The sequence below is a fragment of the Rhipicephalus sanguineus genome, chromosome 6 (assembly GCF_013339695.2).
Source record: "Rhipicephalus sanguineus isolate Rsan-2018 chromosome 6, BIME_Rsan_1.4, whole genome shotgun sequence".
Classification (NCBI taxonomy): Eukaryota; Metazoa; Arthropoda; class Arachnida; order Ixodida; family Ixodidae; genus Rhipicephalus; species Rhipicephalus sanguineus.
Genome location: NC_051181.1, coordinates 108,097,250 through 108,117,820, shown reverse-complemented (window position 1 = coordinate 108,117,820; position 20,571 = coordinate 108,097,250). Strand labels below are relative to the sequence as shown.

Sequence of the window (20,571 nt, the reverse complement as noted above, 5' to 3'; positions counted from 1 at the left end):
TAGGACCATTACAAGTATGCATAAATATTCGCCAATATAAATATGTAATAGGCAGTAAAAAAGTCTAGGAAACAAAGTTACGGAGGATGAACATTAAAGAACATGTAGAAACACACTATGGATGAAAGTTACAGAGAATGATCACGAAAAAAAATCTCGTTCTGAAGGGCCACATGAAAACAGGAAAGCACTTTAAAATAAAGGTACTTAGGGCGGATATTTAAAAAAAAATCACGCCATATTCACGGAATGAATGATGATGAGTGGGGCGAAGCTCGAGAGGGGAGATCATCGGTAAAACCGTAATTCTCCCGTGAAAGTTCGCCCATTACATCATTAAGAAAGACGTAAGACTCGCAAGTGCACTTCATAGAACTCGCCACTTGTAAGACTCGTAAGTGCACTTTATAGAACTAGGCGGTCATGTAGCACGAAAGACATGCATGTACAGACCCACGGCTTTAGGAAGTATAGCGTAGTGGGTTCCTCGCAAGTGCACTTAAAATTATGATGATTTATAGCGTAGTGGGTTCCTCGCAAGTGCACTTCATAGAATTAGGCGGTCACGTACCACGATAGACATGCATGTACAGACCCACGGCTTTAGGAGCTTCGCCCCTAAAAGGTTTGCCTGACAGTTGCTGAAGATTGTAGTTCTTTCGGCAATGCGATATTTTTTTTGTATTTTTCTACATCGCAAGGTACGTTGTTAAATAATTTATGCCGATGAATTCTGCTTATGTTCCGGCACATACATTTCTTCTAGGAGCCGGTGTGTGGAATTTACCGTAATATTTCACGTAATAAATCGAGCGGATGCATATGATATTTCATAAAAATGCGCTTACTTGTTCATTTCGCTTAGAAATATCTATGGTTCAGACGGTTCAGTTTTGTAGGCGCGGAATAGGTTCTATGTACTTTGTAAAGGCCCACGCCCATGACTCAGTACAGTACATTAGATAAGGTTGAATTCATAAAAAATGCGAAGACTGTATTTTTGAAAATGTTCCTATTTCAATCAATCGATCCCGTGCTTGAAAAAGAAGCAGCAGCCATTTTCTAGCTTTTATTTGATATTACCAGTGGTACTGCCTAAAAAGTTGCGTGGCTTTTGTCTTCAAGGTTCACCTTCACAGTCTGCAGTGAGCGTTGCGATGCACGAGCCACAAAAATTTCGTTACGGGCGAAGATAAGTTCTCTATGAAGCTCTCTCGAAGGGACATTACATGCTTTGCAGTGGTATCTGGGACATCAAGGCGTGTAATAATCTTGCGAAAGATGCCACCCGATTAGCTCGGCAGAAGAACATACCACTCTGAGAAAGCGGGCTTGTGCCCGTTGAGTTGTATGTGTAATATATGATCTATGGTGCATTAAAAATCACATCCTATATTAAGCAAGAGCCCATTAACTCCGCAGTTGGCCGCATGAAGTGTTCACTGCTGTAAAAAGACAACAACTGTAACAGAAACGAAAGCAGCGACCTAGGCGTTGATTCGATTCTGGGAATTTCTCTCTGTTTTGATGACAGCCATGCTTTATGGTAATAATAATGTCAAAGCATTGGCGGAGAGGTCTTCTCCGGTTGTGGATCCATGACGGCTGGGAGGAGATTTTTCACGCATACAAAGCAAACCAAGTCTAAACGATTCAGTTATCGAAGAAAAGTTAAACAACCGCATAAGAAGACAACGTGTGGTGCACACAACGTGTTTACTTTCTTAATTGCCCGTAGCTTACTGCCCTTATACCAGGCGCGTAGCCAGGGGGCGGGGGGGTGCAGGGGGCCTGGGCTCCCTCTCCCTCGAAGTTTTGATGACACATGGTGTTTTATCGAAAATAAATCATGAAAATAGTCGTTTTGGTCAAATAGTCAAGGCTTTCAGCAAGTCCCCTCCCCCCCTCGCGACAAAAGTTCCTGGCACGGGTCTGCCTCATACGTTAATATCTCTGTCACATTAGCAAATTTAGTGTCAGTCTGAGCAAGTGCACCTACGCCCCCAGAATGTCAATTTGGCGGCACGCTGCTACAAAAGAAAGAGTGTACTTTGTACATGATTGTGATGGTGATGGTACTTAGAAAGCACAACCAATACCTATTGTTTCAGGCAATAGTTTTTTAACGTAATAATGTGTCATAGCTATCAGCAGCCCTTAGAATAAACTTTACGTAGAAACACGGCAGTTGGGTCCATTGACGGCGTGTGCTGGGCATTAGCCTGGCGACCAGGGCCGTGAACTGCCTGAGAGCGAGAATAACAAACTAGTTTTTTGTGGTACAGTATGTTTTAATGCATAACAGTACTGTTAATAACGAAACCAATAGTTAAAATATACTATGAGCTGAGTTAATCATAATAACTTATTTATTTCCGATCAAGTGCCTCCGAGGAAAGACAATCCATCACAACGGAATTTAGTGAATGCCCTCGCCGGCAAGTGCGCTTTGTAGCGATCGTTACTAAGCGTTCCCGCCTGAAAGAGTGTGAATGACACTAGGGACGAAATGCGCTCCCTCAAAGAGCACTTAAGGTAGCCCGTGTGTCAGGAGCATAACTTGCAACAACAAGCGTACGTTACATCTGTACTAAAATTAAAACCGACGAAAGTGGGCAGGGCAACCTTAATTATTTTCGAGGACGCAGAAGATTCAGAAAAATAGGAAGACAAAGAAGAGTATTAAACACAGCAAATTTGTTGGGTGAGAATTGCAGCTTTTGAGATCGGAAGAAGACCCCTTTCCGCCCCTACCTTCACCAGTGGAACAGCTATACTTACCGGCTCACAAACCACCTGCACGAAGCATCATGAAAAAGGATTTACAAGCAAAGAGATTACTACTAGAAAGCAATTAAGAAGCTACCAAAAATATACGATGTCTCAAGACGAAGCCTGCGATTTTATTTGAGGATTTCCCTGCCGGAAAGGTCACTTTGAAAGGGTGGAGTCCCCAAGAAATTCAAGGTCGCCTTGAAAAATGTGTTGTTAAATTTTTTGTATGGAGATTGGCATGTTTTCTTATTTTTTTACATTGCTTTCTGTAGTGTTTCGGGGCATTGAATGTATTATAATGCATAAATGACAAATAAGTGCACAAATAATAAATATATAGTTATTCCTCAGCGTTCGTACTAACCAGAAAAGGCTACTCTCCGCCCCATAAATGTGACTCAAATTAAAATTCTTTATTTGGCGACTTACAGCCCACAAAGTTACCAAACCTTGCTGAACCCATAACCCAAGGCTAGTTGAGTTGCGGACTCCAAAAAAGGAAACGATAACCTTGAGAAGATACGAATGAATTACTATATGTATGAAACGTAACTCCAGAGGGCCTCGTTTAGGCAATATTCATTGATTAAAAGTTCCTTGACGTCCCCATTACCCTATGTCACAAGGCGTGGGAGTGTGAGGGACGTGTACTAAAGACACCCAACACACGCAAAACATCCGTGAAGTAGCGGGAGGCCTTCTCTAGAGTTCAGGTGCTGAGGATAAGCTAGAGCTGCTGAACAGGGCTCGCAGAAAGGACACGGCCGCGGCCTCCTCTTATCAGAAGGCCACCCACTTCGGGTGGAACACTTCGCTTGCTCAGACTGATAACTTTTTTAGGGGCGAAGCTCCTTAAGGCGGCACCCGTTCGTCCCTCGTAGTTGTCGTAGTCGTAGTGCGTAACCAGTCGTAGTGCGCTAGTACCAAATCTTGACCTCCAAGGTGGTGCCGGTGGAAGATTTTTCCTGTGCGTTGTTGAACAATAAAAAATTCGCAGCGTGCGCGTTAACTAAAAGCCGAATTCTTCTGTCTCTCATTCCCCATTAGCAGCCAATTGGCATGTTCCAGTAGGAAACGTTAGTAGAAGTAGAAGTGTAAGTGTTAGCTAAAAGCCGACTTCTTCTGTCTCATTCCCATTAGCAGCCATTGTTTACCTCCAAGGTAGTGCCTGGTGAGATTTCTCCTGTGCGTGATTAAACAATAAAATTTTGTTCAAAACGCCGTTGATTGATGAAATAAACCAACGAAAGACGCCAGATGTTTTCTAAAAGCAAACGAAAGAACGCCAGATGTTTCTAAAGCAAAACGAAAAGACGCCAGCTGCTTAACGAAACACGCCAGATGTTTTCTAAAGCAATGGTTTTCTAAACAATGAAAATTCACAGCGTACATGTAAAATAAAGTGAGCTGCAAGTCGTCATAACTCATCGAACCTTTAGTATAAACGCGCCCGATCTCACGTCGGTGATGATGTACTGGGCAGAATTCACGGAAGATTCACGGTTTACCGATGAACCTCCGCAGCTTCGCCCACTCATCATCATTCACTCGGTGGATATGCTGTGATTTTTTTCATCATAGCACGTCCGAGTGCTTAACTAAGGAAAAATGCCAACGAAGGTTTATACAGAGTGCCTAAAAAATGTGTCCGGAAATTCTAACAAAATAAATGAAATTCAGTGTTTGCTCGCTGCTTCCATATCTACTTTTTCTGTGGTGGCAGGCACCTTAAAATGACTAGAAACATCACTTAGGGCAGTAATTACAGAAATCAAATAAATGTACTTTTCAATTAGAGGGACAACGGGCGTGTCAAGTGAAAGAATTGGAGCGCTTCCTACAAGGAGCCCATCATTGCTTTGGGATTTTCAAAAGGCGGCCGTTGGTAATTTTGGGAGATTCATGAAATCTGACCAATCTGACTGGCGAAACAGAAACATTGAACAGCGCCACTACCATATTCTCCAGAGACGTCCGGAATGAGCGAGAGTCGTTACATCAGCCATCGATCGACTTCGCATGGTGCACACACGTTAACAAATGCTCATCTGCGCTTCAATTTCTAAGATGAATTTGGTCAAGTTTTATTGCTCCGCAATAATTACTCGAGACCGCCCTCGCAAAATCCTTAAACGGCAATGGGCTCTTTCCAGAAAAGCTTTCAATTCTCCCATTTGAACTGACCGCCCCTCTCCACTAATTAAATAGTTAAGGAAATTAATTTCTGTATCTACAGCCGTAATTGATGTCTCTAGTAAGCCTATGATGTCTGCCCCCACAGAAAGAGTAATGTTAAGGCAGCGAGGAAACATTTCATTTTCCTTATTTTTGAGGATTTTGGGACGCATTTCGTGACACACAATGTATACTCCTTCCATAATGACGGAGGTAGCGCGAAAAACAAGGACAGAAGGTAGGAAGAAACAAAGGACATCGCTGTCCTGTGTTCCTTTTGTTTTTCGAGCTACCCTTTCAGCATGTTGAACCAGTACCAAGTCACCCATATGTCGGTTCTTCTACGGTTACATCTTCCAGTCCTCGGCTTAGTTGTCGCTACCGAGTTCTTTATCCACAATTGAGAGATAGAGGATACGCTGCTAAACTGAAAGTCGCGGGTTCATGTACTTTCCCCTAGTGCGGTCCCTAATAGCCATACCTTCAGACGCGAAGCACCGCTAAGTAATCGACGCACAAAATTATTGTTTGCATACTGAAAGCAAGATTTTCATTACGTAAGCAGCTGCACACCACTAGCTCTTCGCCTGCCACTCCAATTTCGGCAAAGAGAGCTCAATATGCGGAGCACTTGTATTTTAGCTGAATTTTATGCCGTAGACACACCACACAATGAATATGAAGCTACGGAAAAGGAAGTCTCAAGTGGTAAGGCTGACCAAACTCATTACGCTTGCAATACAGCGCACAACGTTGCGGTGTATAATTTCAGGAGAAGCACATTGCAAGCAAGTTATATTGCCTAAGGTTGAGTTTCCGTGTTCAGTCAAAGTTGAAACAAGCTTGAGAAATACTCGATTCGGGATGAAACGGTCTCTAAATTGGGCAGCTCCATGTAATCGAGAGTGGTAGGTCCATCCCCTCAGCTCGCAACAGCGCCTCTTGTGTCACCAATTGAAAGTACGAATGAACTTTCTCCTGACTAGATAGCATTGAAGAACTCCGATATTTCATCTCATAAAGCATGCTTGGCAGCCATCTTGCGGCTTTATGCTGTTATTGTTAATCATTGGACGAGAAACTTAATGAAGTTGCATTGCCTATAACTTCTCATTGGGATCGTGTGCTTTTGCCTGGTATTTATACGTTGTGAACGTTATAATGGTTTTTTGGTGCAACCTGGACTGCACCGAGAAAAGACGCAAAGAGAAAAAAAAGAAAAGCGTGCTATCTATAGAACAATGAATACATTCGTAACATCATTATGACAAATGCACACCCTACATCAAACCGCGAGTACGTTTGCATTAACTTCATCAACTTCTGAAACAAAGACGTATTTTATTTTCTTCAACTTTCTGCCTACCAACGTTCGTGATGCCGAGGTATTGTTCTGACTGTGTGCCTTTCGTTTTTGAAAATTGTGTTCAACGTTTGCGTTGTAAGTTCAAGATTGCAAGGTGTTTCTTGAAATGATGGTGTAAGTTTCAAGTTTAATCCGAATATCAAAAAAAAAAAAACAATAACCTTCAACTTTCAACGAGGGCACCGCTGAATAGCACGAGGCCGCCGGCGCCACGCCGACAAACAATGGTGACTGCACTGGCTGTAGAGCTAAAAAAATGAAACAATACTGCTTTGGGCAGTGAAATTATATTTCTCGAAATCTCAAAAAGTAGTACTTCATTGTCCTGTCCAAGCGCACAATCCTCAGAAACACGGTGGCGTTCGAACGTAACCGGCGCCCAAGTGCAGCCAAAATTCAAAAGCCAGGCGATGTCTTCTTGACCCTTTTAGCCTAAGGACAAGATTTAGTATGTATTGTTATTACAGCGTCAGGGTGGCGGGACCGCAATAAGGCGTGCGTAAAGACTTAACATGCAGTGATCGAGTGGCCGGAAAGAAAAAGATATGGCACAATCGCTGGTGTCCATTTGCTCTTTGCATTTTCGAAAATAACCTTGTGTTAGGACATGCTGGCGCCAGCAAGACAATTGGTCGCATGCGTGTATTTTTTTTAGGAGAGAACACCGAATGGAAGAGACAAACTCAAGGTTAAAACAAGGTGCCAAACTTAATTTGTTCGAAGCGATAGCACGTGATCTTAAGAACGTCCGTGCTGTGGCGCGCCCCAACGGTCGGCGCTAGAAGTTAATCCATGCATTATTCTTTCCCTGAAGTTCCTCTGATGAGTTTCTGAGAAAAACGGGACTTTCGCAGAAAGCAGTATCATCAAACGAAATGTTCGGAAGAATTCGTTCTTGATGCGAGCAGTATCTGAATTTTAACTGAAGTAATACTTTTGAAAGTAGACTTTAAAGCTTCCTTCCAACATTTTAGAACACAAAGCATCTTGCTGAAAATGCGTTCATTAGTTGCGAGAGTCAGTAGTAGAAAAAACTTATTCTGGATTTTATGATCAGAATATTGTTGAGAATATTGATAAGAATATTGATCAGAATTTATGATCACACTCAACCGTAAGCTTTGGTATGCGTATCCTTCTTCCGTACCTTGTAGTTCATCTCTAAAAAATTCACTTGAGGGGCTATACAAGGCGCGGCTATAGAAGGCGAGACTATAGAAGACTATTTTGACCAGGAAAAGAGAGGCATCGCATAAACGTTAATATTTGATGTTTTTGCCAGCTTTTTCGTTAAACTAGACCATGAAATTACGCGACTGGTGACATAAGAGAAAACAATTTAAATAGGATGCCAAAAATGGAACAAGTCCTTGATGACTTCCCTGACTGCCCCTTATGACTGCCCTGAATATCTGCCTCTTTTAAAAACTGAGTGATTAGTTTGCATGCTGTAAAGTTCATACTGCACACCAAAACAGGTTAGACTTACAGGTTAGATTACGTAGCTACTGGTTTCGTACGCGTAAGTTCTCCATGACACGTATTTCATCACACGTTCTCCATGACATGTGTGTGTGGGGGGGGGGGTGCGTGCGTGCGTGCGTGCGTGCGTGCGTGCGTGCGTGCGTGCGTGCGTGGGTCTGTGTGTGTGTGTGCACGCACTGGAAAGTGTTTCAGGTGACCAAGAAGAGTCTTCAGTGGTAAATGGTTAGAAAAATACCTTTTTCTTGGCCTTACATGACTTAAAAACAAAGACAAATAAAATATCACAAATGTATGCAATTAGACACGTTAGCCCAGTGCAATTATTTCTACGATTATTGCCGCCAAGAAATGAAATTCACGAGCTTTGCTGACACATTTTAGCTAACAGCGCATGAGATGCCTAAGTCGAGCCGTTGTCAGCCATAAACGCCGCTTGCTTCTGCCGCGCCAGCACCTTCATCCCGCATATTACATCCAACAATCCGGTAAAAAAAATTTCACGTGTTGTTCGCGGCAATGCATGTGGAGCTATTGAGGTACTGATATCGCCATGTAGTTTTCAATCTTTCAATATTATGTCTGTCATAAAGTACATAACATAGACGCAACTGTGTTCCGAATGTCGGATCAACATAATTAGCACTAGTAATTCCCCAAAAGCCTGCTGCGTAGAAAGGAAGCCAAAATCTGATGGCGGCCTAATGCGATAACATTCCTTGAATGAGACTCGATAGCTCGGTAGAGGACAAAATATTTAATCGTCTGTTCTAGGCGTCTCATTTGTGCAGAAATCAGAGCTAACAATTTTGAAGGTGTTGTTCTCTAGCGCAAAACTGACCAGATTGTGGGTTGAACGGGGATAGCATGCGACAGAGAGACACTGCGTTTCCTCGTAAAAAGGAAGGTGATGTTCCGTGACATGCTAAGAAAATATGCGTGAGGAGACCTTATTATAGGCCAGATGTTCTTAAGGTTTTTTCCCATCGCGTTCACCTTTTAGACACGTACCGTATTACCCCAATACAGCGTAGCCAACCGCAGATGTAACTGGGCCCTTGTATTCCTTAATCTCTGTCCCACTTTAACTTCCATAATTAAGTCGACTTTTCAGTAACTAGGCATGCAAGGAGTACAGGCACTAGTAGGGCGCACGACGTAGCGATCTTTGCATAAAATGGTCCTAACAAACACAGAGAAAGACTCTATTTAAAAAGGTGCTAACAGCTATTTTTACTTGGTGTGTATTGTGCCAAAGACAGCTGTTGGTTCACAGCGAATCGCAGAACTTCAAACGATGCATCCTCACCTGTAGCTTTCTGAGATCAGCATATTAGAGCGATAGCTGTACTCCTCCAGCTACAAACCCGGAAAATTCCTTGTTCCGCGAACCTGGCTTTCAAACTCAGGCAAGGTTAATGACGCCGAAAGATCTTCAGCCAAAGGCTAGTGCAGCGTGGTCGCGAAAACGGACAACGGCTCAATGCGGGTCCTTCGTGCCACCGCCACCACAGGCGCTGGCTGCATTCAAGCCCACTGCGCGTTCGCGTCGAGAGCGCCGACGGCGCCGAGCAGTGTCTGTGCGTTGTCTTTTGGTGAAACACGCTTTCTCCCTTGCCGTTGCGTGTAGTAGAAGCATGTAGTCTTCTTAGCGTCCTTGCCTAAATCAAGACATACCATAAAGTTAAATCTCTGCAAACCAATGGTCTCGTCATTTCCCAAAGCAAACCAAACCGAGCAAGCGCTCGACAAAGTCGGTTGATGCACTTGATCACACTTACTTCACAGTAGTCACACTGAAGTAAGTCACACTTACTTCAAGATGGACTTACTTCAAGTCACACGAAGCAAACTGTATGACAAGTTACTTGTACGTGCACTGTATAACACGTATTTGTCTAACGGCAACGGTCATTGCGGCTATACGTGCGTTCGTTTTCCTAGTTGTGCTCTTCAACGGAGCTTGGATTAGTTGCTTTATTGTCGGAAAGCTACACTGTGCGCAGAGCCATAAAGCAGCTGCATTACACGGCAATTCGAGCGACAGACTTTCTTACTTACAATTGTTTATTTACAAAAATTTGCAGAACATTTGAGCTTCGCGTTCACGAGAAGAACGCGACAGCGTAGTTTGGCCTCGCTTCGTTATCCTATCCTCGAAGGCCTACTGCAAGTACAGTTGCGAAGTACCCACTACACCATAATTTTTCCGTCTGTGAATGGGCGAAGTACTCACTACACGTTCGTAAGACCACACGCACAACTGCGCGCTTTGTTGATCCTGCTTCTGATAACGATGTATAATTATGCCTATGCGCTTTGTATTATTTGGCATTTAAACCAACCTTTCCTTGCGCAACTCACATGTTTTGACTCCTGGTGCTAATCTACGCTTCTGCCACACAATATTACATGTGTTAAGGAGACTCATCCCACTACATGACATTCTTATAGGTTTTTTGTTATTCCGAAACGTTTTCAAGCACGAGCGTGGATCTGTGGTAGAACGTCTGCTTACCAAGCAGAAGTCCTGGGTGTTTTTATTAATTTGCACCTATCTCTCATTTTCTCTCACGGACAACGCTGATGTTTCGCTCACGCCGACGCCGACACCGGAATTTCTGCGAAACGAGCTCATTAACGCTCTCGCGTTAAAACTGGGGAAGTGCAAGGCTTTTGCGGAAAGAAGATGGGTGTTCATCAAGTGCACTGGTTTCAGTCGATCGCGGGATGGTGCCATGGCGAAGGTGCGACGCTCGGCGAGTAGTCGGTCTGCTTTTATATAGCGCGGAACCATATGTCAAGAACAGTTAATGAATCCCCGTTTACTGTTATGAACAGTTTGCCTCAACACACGCGATATTAAATGCGAAGCATTTCTTAGTGAACCTTTGGCACTTTGAGCGTTTCTATCTATCTATCTATCTATCTATCTATCTATCTATCTATCTATCTATCTATCTATCTATCTATCTATCTATCTATCTATCTATCTATCTATCTATCTATCTATCTATCTATCTATCTATCTATCTATCTATCTATCTATCTATCTATCTATCTATCTATCTATCTATCTATCTATCTATCTATCTATCTATCTATCTATCTATCTATGCACGCGTCGTCAAACCCTTTCCTCCAGACACGTGTGGCACATATTCGTTTACCACGGGCCGCGCTGTACGGGTATGCGCTACAGGTGATTAACAGTTTATATGTAACCAGGAAAGGTAATTGGTAATTTAAATGTGAGAGCTTTATGGAAAACTGACATCGGCAGCGTTGGCCCGACGAATGGAAAGAATAAATTTCAGGATGAGAGCAGCATTTTGGGCTAGTTGGTGATCCATGACATCAAAGAAATTGCGCGACGAAATTGCGCTATGTTTGAACTTCTCTTCTTCTGTCCGTGTTTTCGTCGCGCAATTTCTTTGATGTCAAATATTAGGATCCCAGCAAGATTCGAACCCAAGCATTCTGCTTGGGAATCAGGTATTTTACCACAGAGCCATGCCAGGTCTATAAACTGGTCTGGAAAAACAGTCTATGCAGGCGTAATGTCGGGAAAACGTCAATTGTGGTGTGAAGCAGGCTATCTAATTTTACAAGAAAGCAATAAACGCTACATATGTACTCCTACGATGCAGGCGTCATATCAGATTAACGTATATGGTTGCAGTGTTGGCGCCGCTTTAATAGCAGTCTAATAAACATTACATTTCTATTCCTATGATTCCGCAAGCTATATTGAAGCATTGCTCGATCCCGGAGGAATACATTAACGAAAGTTACGCATGATATCCACATGACTGCACCATAAGGTGCACTTAGTTTCGATAGTACTGACGTATGTACTCTAACGTGAGGGCTCACATTACGTCGCAGCATGAGTTACACTTTAAACGCCAGTGTTGTCGACGTGCCTGTTAAGCCCATGATGTGCACACAGCAGTGTTGCCAGATGCCGCCGAGTAAACAGGTCATCACAAAATAAGCCCAAAACATCGGCGGCACTCCTGTGAATAAGCCCAAAACAAGCAGAAGTGCAAAAAAAATGTTCTCATTCTTGAAAATTATTTTATAGTGTGAAAAAATACTACAAGTACATATTGAAGGTCAAAAAGTTTATTTGTATTACTTTTTTCGTTATAGTTTATTCATTTCACATAATAAAAATAGGCGCTCGAATGACTGAAAATACTGAAGATTGTTTTTAGCACTTCACAACCGCACACTACACACAGTCATCGTCATTGGTTCCCAATACATCTGGAAAATACATGTCATCCAGTTCCGCGGAACCATACATGTTCTTCGAATTGAACATTTGCATCATCTTTGCGGTTGGCTGAAAATCCCGGCAGCAAGTACGTCGAAGTCGAAGGCCGTAGCGAACGTGCACGATGGCGCTCAACATTTCGCTCTTCATCCTATTCCGTAGGCGTGAGAGACGCTATTCAACCATCGAAACCAGCACACGGCTTTTATTGTTGGATATTGTTTTTGCTATGTTTTTTGCTATATTGTTTTTGCTATGTTTTTTCGTATATTTTGACTCAAGCCATGTATTTGACGACAAATACGCGTGCCGGCACTAACATAATATTTCCTGAAAAAGTGCGAGTAAGCCAAAAAAAGACGCGACAAACAACTCTAAGAATTTCCAAGCGACTCAGCCAAAAAAGAAGCCCAAATCCGCTTATAATAAGCGGAACTGGCAACTCACAAAAACACGTCCATCCACTTCGTAACGCTTGGCTCAAAGCCATAAAGTACAGCATAGAAGTACTTGCTGACCGATTCGCATGAAACCGATTCCCACAGTAAAGTGTGGCAGGCAGACTTGCACCACCTTCTAAGATGTTGCGGATATAGCATGGATACGCACCAAAACGGCGTCTTCACCTCCTGCGGAGCTGCCACTTTACGTTGGTAACGGAAGGAATAAGGCGCCAATGAGACAAACACAAGTGACACGGACAGCCACTTCTTGTGTTTGTCTCGTTGGCGCCTTATTCCTTCGTTAACATGCGCCAATTAACCCAACAAAAAGTTCTGCCACGTTGATCTTTATTTAAACCAGTCACAAAGTTTGCTCAAAGTTGGCTTATTACTTATATTTAAATTAATGCGGGCGCCAGGGCTTCGATCATCTCTATTTTTTTACATCAAAAGGCAAACTAACGTTTCATGATGGCACACATAAATCCATAAAGAAATAATGAGTTGCATTTTTTATATAATGGGTTAGGCATTTAGGTTGGTTTCCATGAGATGGCGTAGTAGTCTTGTGCGCCTTGTGGAGTACCCGCTGCAAAAAATGTCATCGATTTTAGCTACCCGCCAACACTTGCACGACGGGCACAATAATTGTTTTTCGCTTCTGCAGAAGTGTGCTATTGTATCGACTCTCTTCGCTCTCAGTTTTGTTCATACTCCACTTTTGTTATACCTTGCGGCATTGTTAATGACCCGGCATCAGACGTCAGATCTGTGTTCTGTAGTCATGCGCCACAATAGGCTATCTTTTACAGCGAAAGCTGTTATGAGATCACAACAAGGGCCGTTTTTGGTGCCGTAGTTGTCCGCCGCCGGTGTCCGTAACCACTATCGCTCGAAATAAGAAAAAAAACGAAATAAGAGAAAATTTCCAGGATGGAACAAGGTTCGAACCTCGGCCCTCTGCGTGTGAGCCCAGTATTCAACCTCAGAGCCATGCCGGTGTTTGGAACTGCTTTGCAAAATGACCCTATACAGGCTTCATGTCGGGAACGAACCACATTAACATATGCAATGTAGCGTGGTAGACGAGTAAAATAACAACCAAGTGTCACACAACGCGAGTTCTGTAAGCAGGCGTCACACAATGCGAATTGCGCAACGAGTTGGTTATTGAATGCTTCCAACCCATTACAAAGGGCTCTGCCATAATTCTTCATTGTCATCAAGCACAGCATCAACAAAGTGCACATAATGCCTTACAGGTGTTTAGCAGGTACTACGGTTCTGCGCAGAATGAAGAAAAATTATACAGTGGCTGCTTCCTTACTTCACAAAAATTATGATGATTTAAAACGTAGTGGTTTCCTCGCAAGTGCACTTCTATTGGTTGCCAAGGAACCCCATAAGGCTCCCATGGTCCATTTGCTCAGGGTCTCAACAAGGTTGATTCCCTCTCTCTATCTCTTTCTCATGTAAGCGTATGTTATAAGCGCGGTGGGAGAATGAAATAACGACTGGGCGTCACATAATGCGAATTACGTAACTAGTGGGTCTTTTAAAGTTTCCAACCCATTACAAAGGGATCAGCCGTAATTCTGCATCGTCATCAACCGTCGCACCAACAAAGTGCACATAATGCCTTACAGATGGTACCTCGCTTCTCCGCAGGATAACGAGTAATGTCGTGGTGGGTGCTTCCCATCTTCACAAAAATTATCATTTGTGGCGTAGTGGGTACCTTCCTAGTGTACTTGTATCAGTAGCCACAACATAGTTTATAACGGCCTCTAGAAATGCCACTCTTCGAGCTTTCGCTGTGACTGTGCTGCGCTTTCCGCGCAGGCCTGACATTTTTTCTTAACCCCCTCGAACTTAAATTACCAATATATGTTCTCGCCTTTCCTGGGCAAATACAAACTATCAATCACCTGTGGCGCATACCGGTATAACGCGGCCCGTAATATAAGCGGGTATGTGCCACACGTGTCTGGAAGAAAGGGTTTGGCGACGTACACGATAGGATTGTCGCGTTATTCATGTCATGACCAGACAGTCATATTCGCCAGATCCCCTTACCCTCCCACGCCTATTTTGGTCTAGACCAAGTTAAAGAGGCGATCGTGAGAGCACCCAGACATAGGCGGATAGATAGATAGATAGATAGATAGATAGATAGATAGATAGATAGATAGATAGATAGATAGATAGATAGATAGATAGATAGATAGATAGATAGATAGATAGATAGATAGATAGATAGATAGATAGATAGATAGATAGATAGATAGATAGATAGATAGATAGATAGATAGATAGATAGATAGATAGATAGATAGATAGATAGATAGATAGAAATTCTCAAAGTGCCTTGGGTTCGCAGAGAAATGCTTCGCATTTAAAATATGCTGCTACGTAACCAATGCGTATGTTTACAATAAAGATCATCATCACAATCTTCATCCTATTTTATGTTCACTGCAGGAATAAGGCCTCTCACAGCGACCTCTGTTTCCTTATCTTGTGCAACCTGATTCCATTTTATGCTTGCGAACTTCTTAACTCCGTCACTCCACCTAACGCGCTGCCGTCCTTTGCATTCATTCCCATCTCTTGGCATTCATGCCATCGCTCTATCTAACGATCGCTCAGCTGCCTTTTGCATTGCGTGACCTGCCCAGGTTCACTTCTTAATGCAAAGCTATACAATGTCGGCTACCTCTGTTTCTTTTCTAAACCACTGTACTCTTTTCTTGTCTCTTTAATGTCACGCCTAGTTATTTTCGTTCAAGTTGCGCAGTTAATAAACTATCGATTTTCTTTGTTAACCATCACGTTTCAGGGCCATATGACAGTACTGGCAGTACACAACATTTGTACACTTTCTGTTTAAAAAAACTAGTGAAATGCCTGTCATGATTTGAGAATGTGCCGTACTCCTTCAGCCCATCCTTGTTCTTCGGTGAATTTCCTTTCGGTGTGTAGGCTCCATGTCAGTAATTTTCCTAGGTATACATACTGGGTAGAGACTCCAAAGGTTCGTGGCCAAGCATGAACTCCTTTTTATTCGCTAGACTATTCAGCGTTGTCTTTGTCTCTTGTCGGAGTTCACTACATGGCGTCAGCACGGGAATAACGTCAAAGAGGCAGCACGCCGTTTGGCTTTGCTTCGTCATTTATTTCTTATTAATGCACAGCACCTGTCTTTGACAAATGCCTTGTAAATGAGGCAAAAGCAATTCTGGTTGTAAACGTGCGCTACTTCGATTATTTTGTGTTCATGGTATCACGAATGTGCCGGCACAGTTGTCTTAGCTTACGAATGAAGCAGTGACTGAGATCTTTGCTTTATGGTACTGACAAATAATAGTGCCTCCCGCACGCTTTTAGACATGGCCAAGATAATGAAAGAACGCAAATCTCCGATACATCCAACACGTATTTGTTGCTGAAATAAATGAGTGACACGTTATTTCTAGGTGAAAAAGAGTCATAACATGTAAAAACGAATGTCCGTTTTGAAAGACAATATAGTTATTTGCCTATCAAACCCAGTTTTCGTCATTTATCGAGCATCATCAGCCGCGTCTAATTGGTCGTGCTTGTCTGCTTTCAGGGTTTTTGATTGGGCAGCAATGCTACTTGTGATCACGCCCTCCCTTTCAACATCAGCAGATGGACTCTGCCCACGATGCATCTGCCGCGGTACCAGCGGCGAAAACTCGGAAGCCATGTTCATGAAACGGCATGCGCCGGTGGTTTATAAAGGCAACTCCATGTCTACGCACAGTTGGCTGACTTTGTTCTGTGCATGCCAACGAACTGCTCAACATAAATGCCAGTGACCACTACACCGAAGATCTTAATCAGTATATCACCCGTGCATTTTTTCTTCTGTTTTGACACTGATGTGGCTGGATCAAGTGAACTATAAAGTTACATCGCAGCGTGATAGACAGATAGATAGAGAGATACCCTCAATGTGGTAAAAGTTCGCTAAGAAATGCTGGCATTTAAATATCATCATCGCGTGATGGCGTCACCATATGACGTCATCATGACGTCACAGATCACTAATATTCGTGAGGCTATCGTGAAATCTTCGTGACGTAACCTGATGACATCGTCACAAAACATCGTCGCTTGGTCAAAGGGGGGCCGATCACTGAGGCAGTGCAAAACCACATTAGGTGCAGAAAGCATTCGGAGGTGGGTGGGGAAGGAACAATACATCAACTGAGAAGAAAAAGAAGATGGCTTTCACTCTCGAATCGTCTTAGGCGATACGTTTTTTTTTTTTTCAAGGCTACTTGATAGAATTTCTAGCAGTGATGTATTCTTCGTGAGACGTAGATGACGTCTCCGGACTATGAAAAAATGTTCTTATTTGCCTGGGTAGTTGCTGCTTGCTTTCAGACAAATTCGCCTGTAAGACAAAGTACATAAGTGCGCAGGTGTCACGTTTTCCAGGTGCTGGCGATGGTTTTGCTTTGTTCCGCATTTTCGTGTGCGTACGCCCTTGTAGCTACAATTATGGCTCCAATCAAGAAAACAAGTTTTAGCGAAAAAGGGTGCACACACAACGTATCCAAGCTGGTGCTGATGTTAGACGCGCCATAAGACTTTCACTATCGTTTTTATTTTAATACCAAGCTATGAAATCACGACGCTGCTTTGTTAGCGACACAATCTCTATGCCCAGCGTCACCACGCATGCTACGTCGTGGAGCCTGCCTCTGAGCAGCGTACTACCAAGGTTGGGCCGAGAATACGTTGGCGCGTTTACGTTGGCCGCGCGCATTGTTAAGGTGTAGGAATAATCAGATGTAGGATATTTGTTTGAGTAGAAAGATAGTTTGGTCACTGTAGTATAAGCATAACGTTATACCGCATGGTTGTCTATTGTGTCTGAACTACATTGAGAATGTTAGGTCACAGAGCCAGTGACGCAAGGGATTTAAAATACAGGAAATAAGACATTTGGTTATAGCGGCTACGTTAGCTTGAAAGCATCTGTAGGTTTAAAGTGAAAAACGGGCCAAAATGTGTTTGCTATGGGTCATTAGAAAACACAAAGGAGACGGCCTCCAGGGCAGCTTGCGCACAGCTTTTCCACTGCTGAATGTAACGGCTAAGTCAGTAGCCCCACGTAGAGGGCACCCCGTATCTACAGTAAAATAGTCATTGCGTTTCTTTAGTAGTTCGCCATTATTTCGCTATAAAAGACTACAATGCCTCTAAATATACTCGCGCCAAACAGTCGCCTAGAAACAAGCTTTATAAGCGGTTTCATTCATTCAGGTTAAGAACCTCAAGAATGAAGCAAGTAACCTAGCATTGACAAGGCCTCTGAGTCTCATTGGCCTAGAACTTTGTTTCATGAAAGTGAAACTGCAATATAGGTCAACCTTTATAGCAGTGTATAGATCTTGTCTTTGCTATATATAGGCTATCAGGTGGTGAAGGCTGTGATGCTGTCTACAGAGGACACACCAGACTGATTACAGCAGCTATGAACACTTTTCTCGTCGGCGTTCTTTTGTATACAGGTGAGAATATTATAACGGCAAACTGTCAGCTATGTTTCAAGACACGTAGCGTCTATATCAAGAGTGCTCAGCCTAATATCTTTCATTTTAACGAATGTGCTCATTCGCATTCTAAATTTGATGGCAAAGAAACATAATGTAAAACAAGTAACGTACGTATCAAGAGTTAATATATTTGGGCTTGTCTATGAGGCTGTCGTCTTCAAGAGTTCTATCGTCCTTTGTGCCGTTCAGAAATGTCGAAACTGGGGGTGCAGCCCTTACGGTCAAGGCAATATTCTTCGTTAAAAGCGTTGTCATTTTTATATATGAATCTTAGTGGCGACGCAATCGCAATGAAGAAGTGCTTTCAAGATCATTCTTCTTTCCATAATTTCTAGTTATAGTTTACAGTTTTCTAACTTTGTGTCAATTGTTCAACTACTTAATGATGTCATTCATGGGTTAATATGTAATCTGTTTGGTTTTTCTTGTGCGCGTGTGACTTACATGTAATACCTCTTATCTATGCTCATGTTTTATGCGTCCATTGCACTGCCATTAATAAAACTCAGCATTGAGTCATTTTCGTGGTATTTCTTGGTTTACAGGGCAAAGGCGCCTTGTCGGGCCTTTTCCTTTTGTCTTGCTGGTCTCCTAGGCAGCTGTACTTTGTTTTTGACTGAAATAAAGTTCCACTTGATGTACGCATTCTTTTCAGAGAGTTTCACAGCTGCGAAGGACACTCATATTTCTACTAGAAAAATCCACTGCTCGCGCATTGGCAAATGCGCGAGCAGTGGTCCCCATACAGAACTAAGGCTTACTTCGCCCAACACTGCGTCAGTTATCCCATTGATTGTTTACTTCGTGGGTAAAAGTGAAGCTTTTCCATTCCAAGTTAAAACAATGCCAATCGTACACTGCAACGCAGTAAGAACGTACGTCGGTTGATATTTGAAGGTCGCGTAACGAAGTAGCCCTTTCACCGATGACGCACTTATGTACTGAAATACACAATAAAAGAAAGGAGCGTATATGCGAACAAGGTCTAACCATCCAAAAAAATAAATACAAATTATAATTACAGACATGCTGCTCATGTATGATATTTTACTTTGTTCCGCATTGTAGAGAGGCGAATTATGCGCATATGAGCCTCATAGGTGACGTCAGAGATTCTGTGCCGTTTTTACGGATGGCGCCAAATGTATAGAGTTGTATGTAATGACGCAAGCGCACGCACTGAAAATATCACCTTTTGTTAAATATTCATGTGGTCTGGCACCTGTGCACAAAGTATAACAAAAGCCTAAAGGGACGACGCCATCGAAATAAGTACTCCACAACGAAAACTATTCGCTCTTGGTTTGTGAGCGTGTTAGTGGCCTAGCTAAACCTACTCACGTGAGAAAAAAATATGACATTGAACTTCACGTTGGAATTATCTCCGTTGCAATCCTCTCCGAGATCGGTCACCGGCCCACCTTTGACCAAGTCAAGGGGGATTGAAATAAGCGGCGATTTCGTGTAATGACGTCACAACATGACGTATTTGATGACATCAGAACATGGCATCGTCGCTTAGTCTAATCCTCCTTTACTTGGCCAAAGGTGGGCCGGCAGAACACGTCATCAGTGACGAGACACATGAAATTTTGCTCTCAGCATCGTTTTGCATCATGTGAATATTCGTACTATTCGTCCTCCCGCCGCCGGCATGCAACGTCACCTGCAAGCAAGGACGCCGCGTTTTCCAACCGATTTAGTCACATAAGCCTTTCGCTTCATTAGTAGAAAACTCTGGCAACTGAAATTGAATACTCTCAGCGCCTCCAAAGCCTTCTTGCTCCCTCCTGATGCGACACAAATATGACTACTACACAGATACGAGAGTAGTTACCAGGTAGACACAACATGGACGACCGGTGTGCCATGTGTGCTTTCGCCTTTATAAGACATAGAAAGAACCCGACATCTTGGTTATCCCAGCTTTTATTTTTATTTTTTTATTTTTACTCGCCACGGATTACCTGTGAAATACCAGCCATGGTGATCTAGTAGTTATGGCGCTCAAGTGCTGACCCGAAGGTCGCGGGATCCGGCCGCGGCGGCCGCTTTTTCGATGGGGGTGAGATTGCTTGAGGCCCTTGTACTTAGATGTATGTGCACGTTAAAGAACCCCAGGTGATCAAAATTTTCGGACTCCTCCACTACGGCGTGCCTCACAATCATATCGTCGTTTTAGAACGTCAAACCCTAACAATTATTATTACCTGCGAAATATAGAGGTCTGCTAGCTCAGCCTCGCTGAGAGCTACCGCCGGCACCATAGCTGGGATCGCTAGAGAAGTAGAAGTGTTTTTTATTACAGCGAAGCTATTAGAACCTCGCTAGGTTTCTTACGTCATCGTGCGCAGTTTTCGCCGATCTAAAATAGCATCGCGCGGCGTAGCGAGGTGGAGGGCCGAGGGCGGAGGTGCGCCATACCACCCCTATACTCGGCGACAACTTTCCGATTCG

At 43.1% G+C, this 20,571-nt stretch overlaps 1 protein-coding gene across 1 annotated transcript in view; it reads right to left on the bottom strand.

Moving 5' to 3' along the window:
- Positions 1–17,240: 17,240 nt before the first annotated feature.
- Positions 17,241–20,571, bottom strand: part of LOC119396126 (uncharacterized) — a 280,780-nt gene continuing 277,449 nt past the window's right edge. The window contains exon 3 of the transcript XR_007416560.1: positions 17,241–17,254. The gene's annotated coding sequence lies outside the window, so the exon portion shown is untranslated. The remainder of the gene's footprint in view (positions 17,255–20,571) is intronic.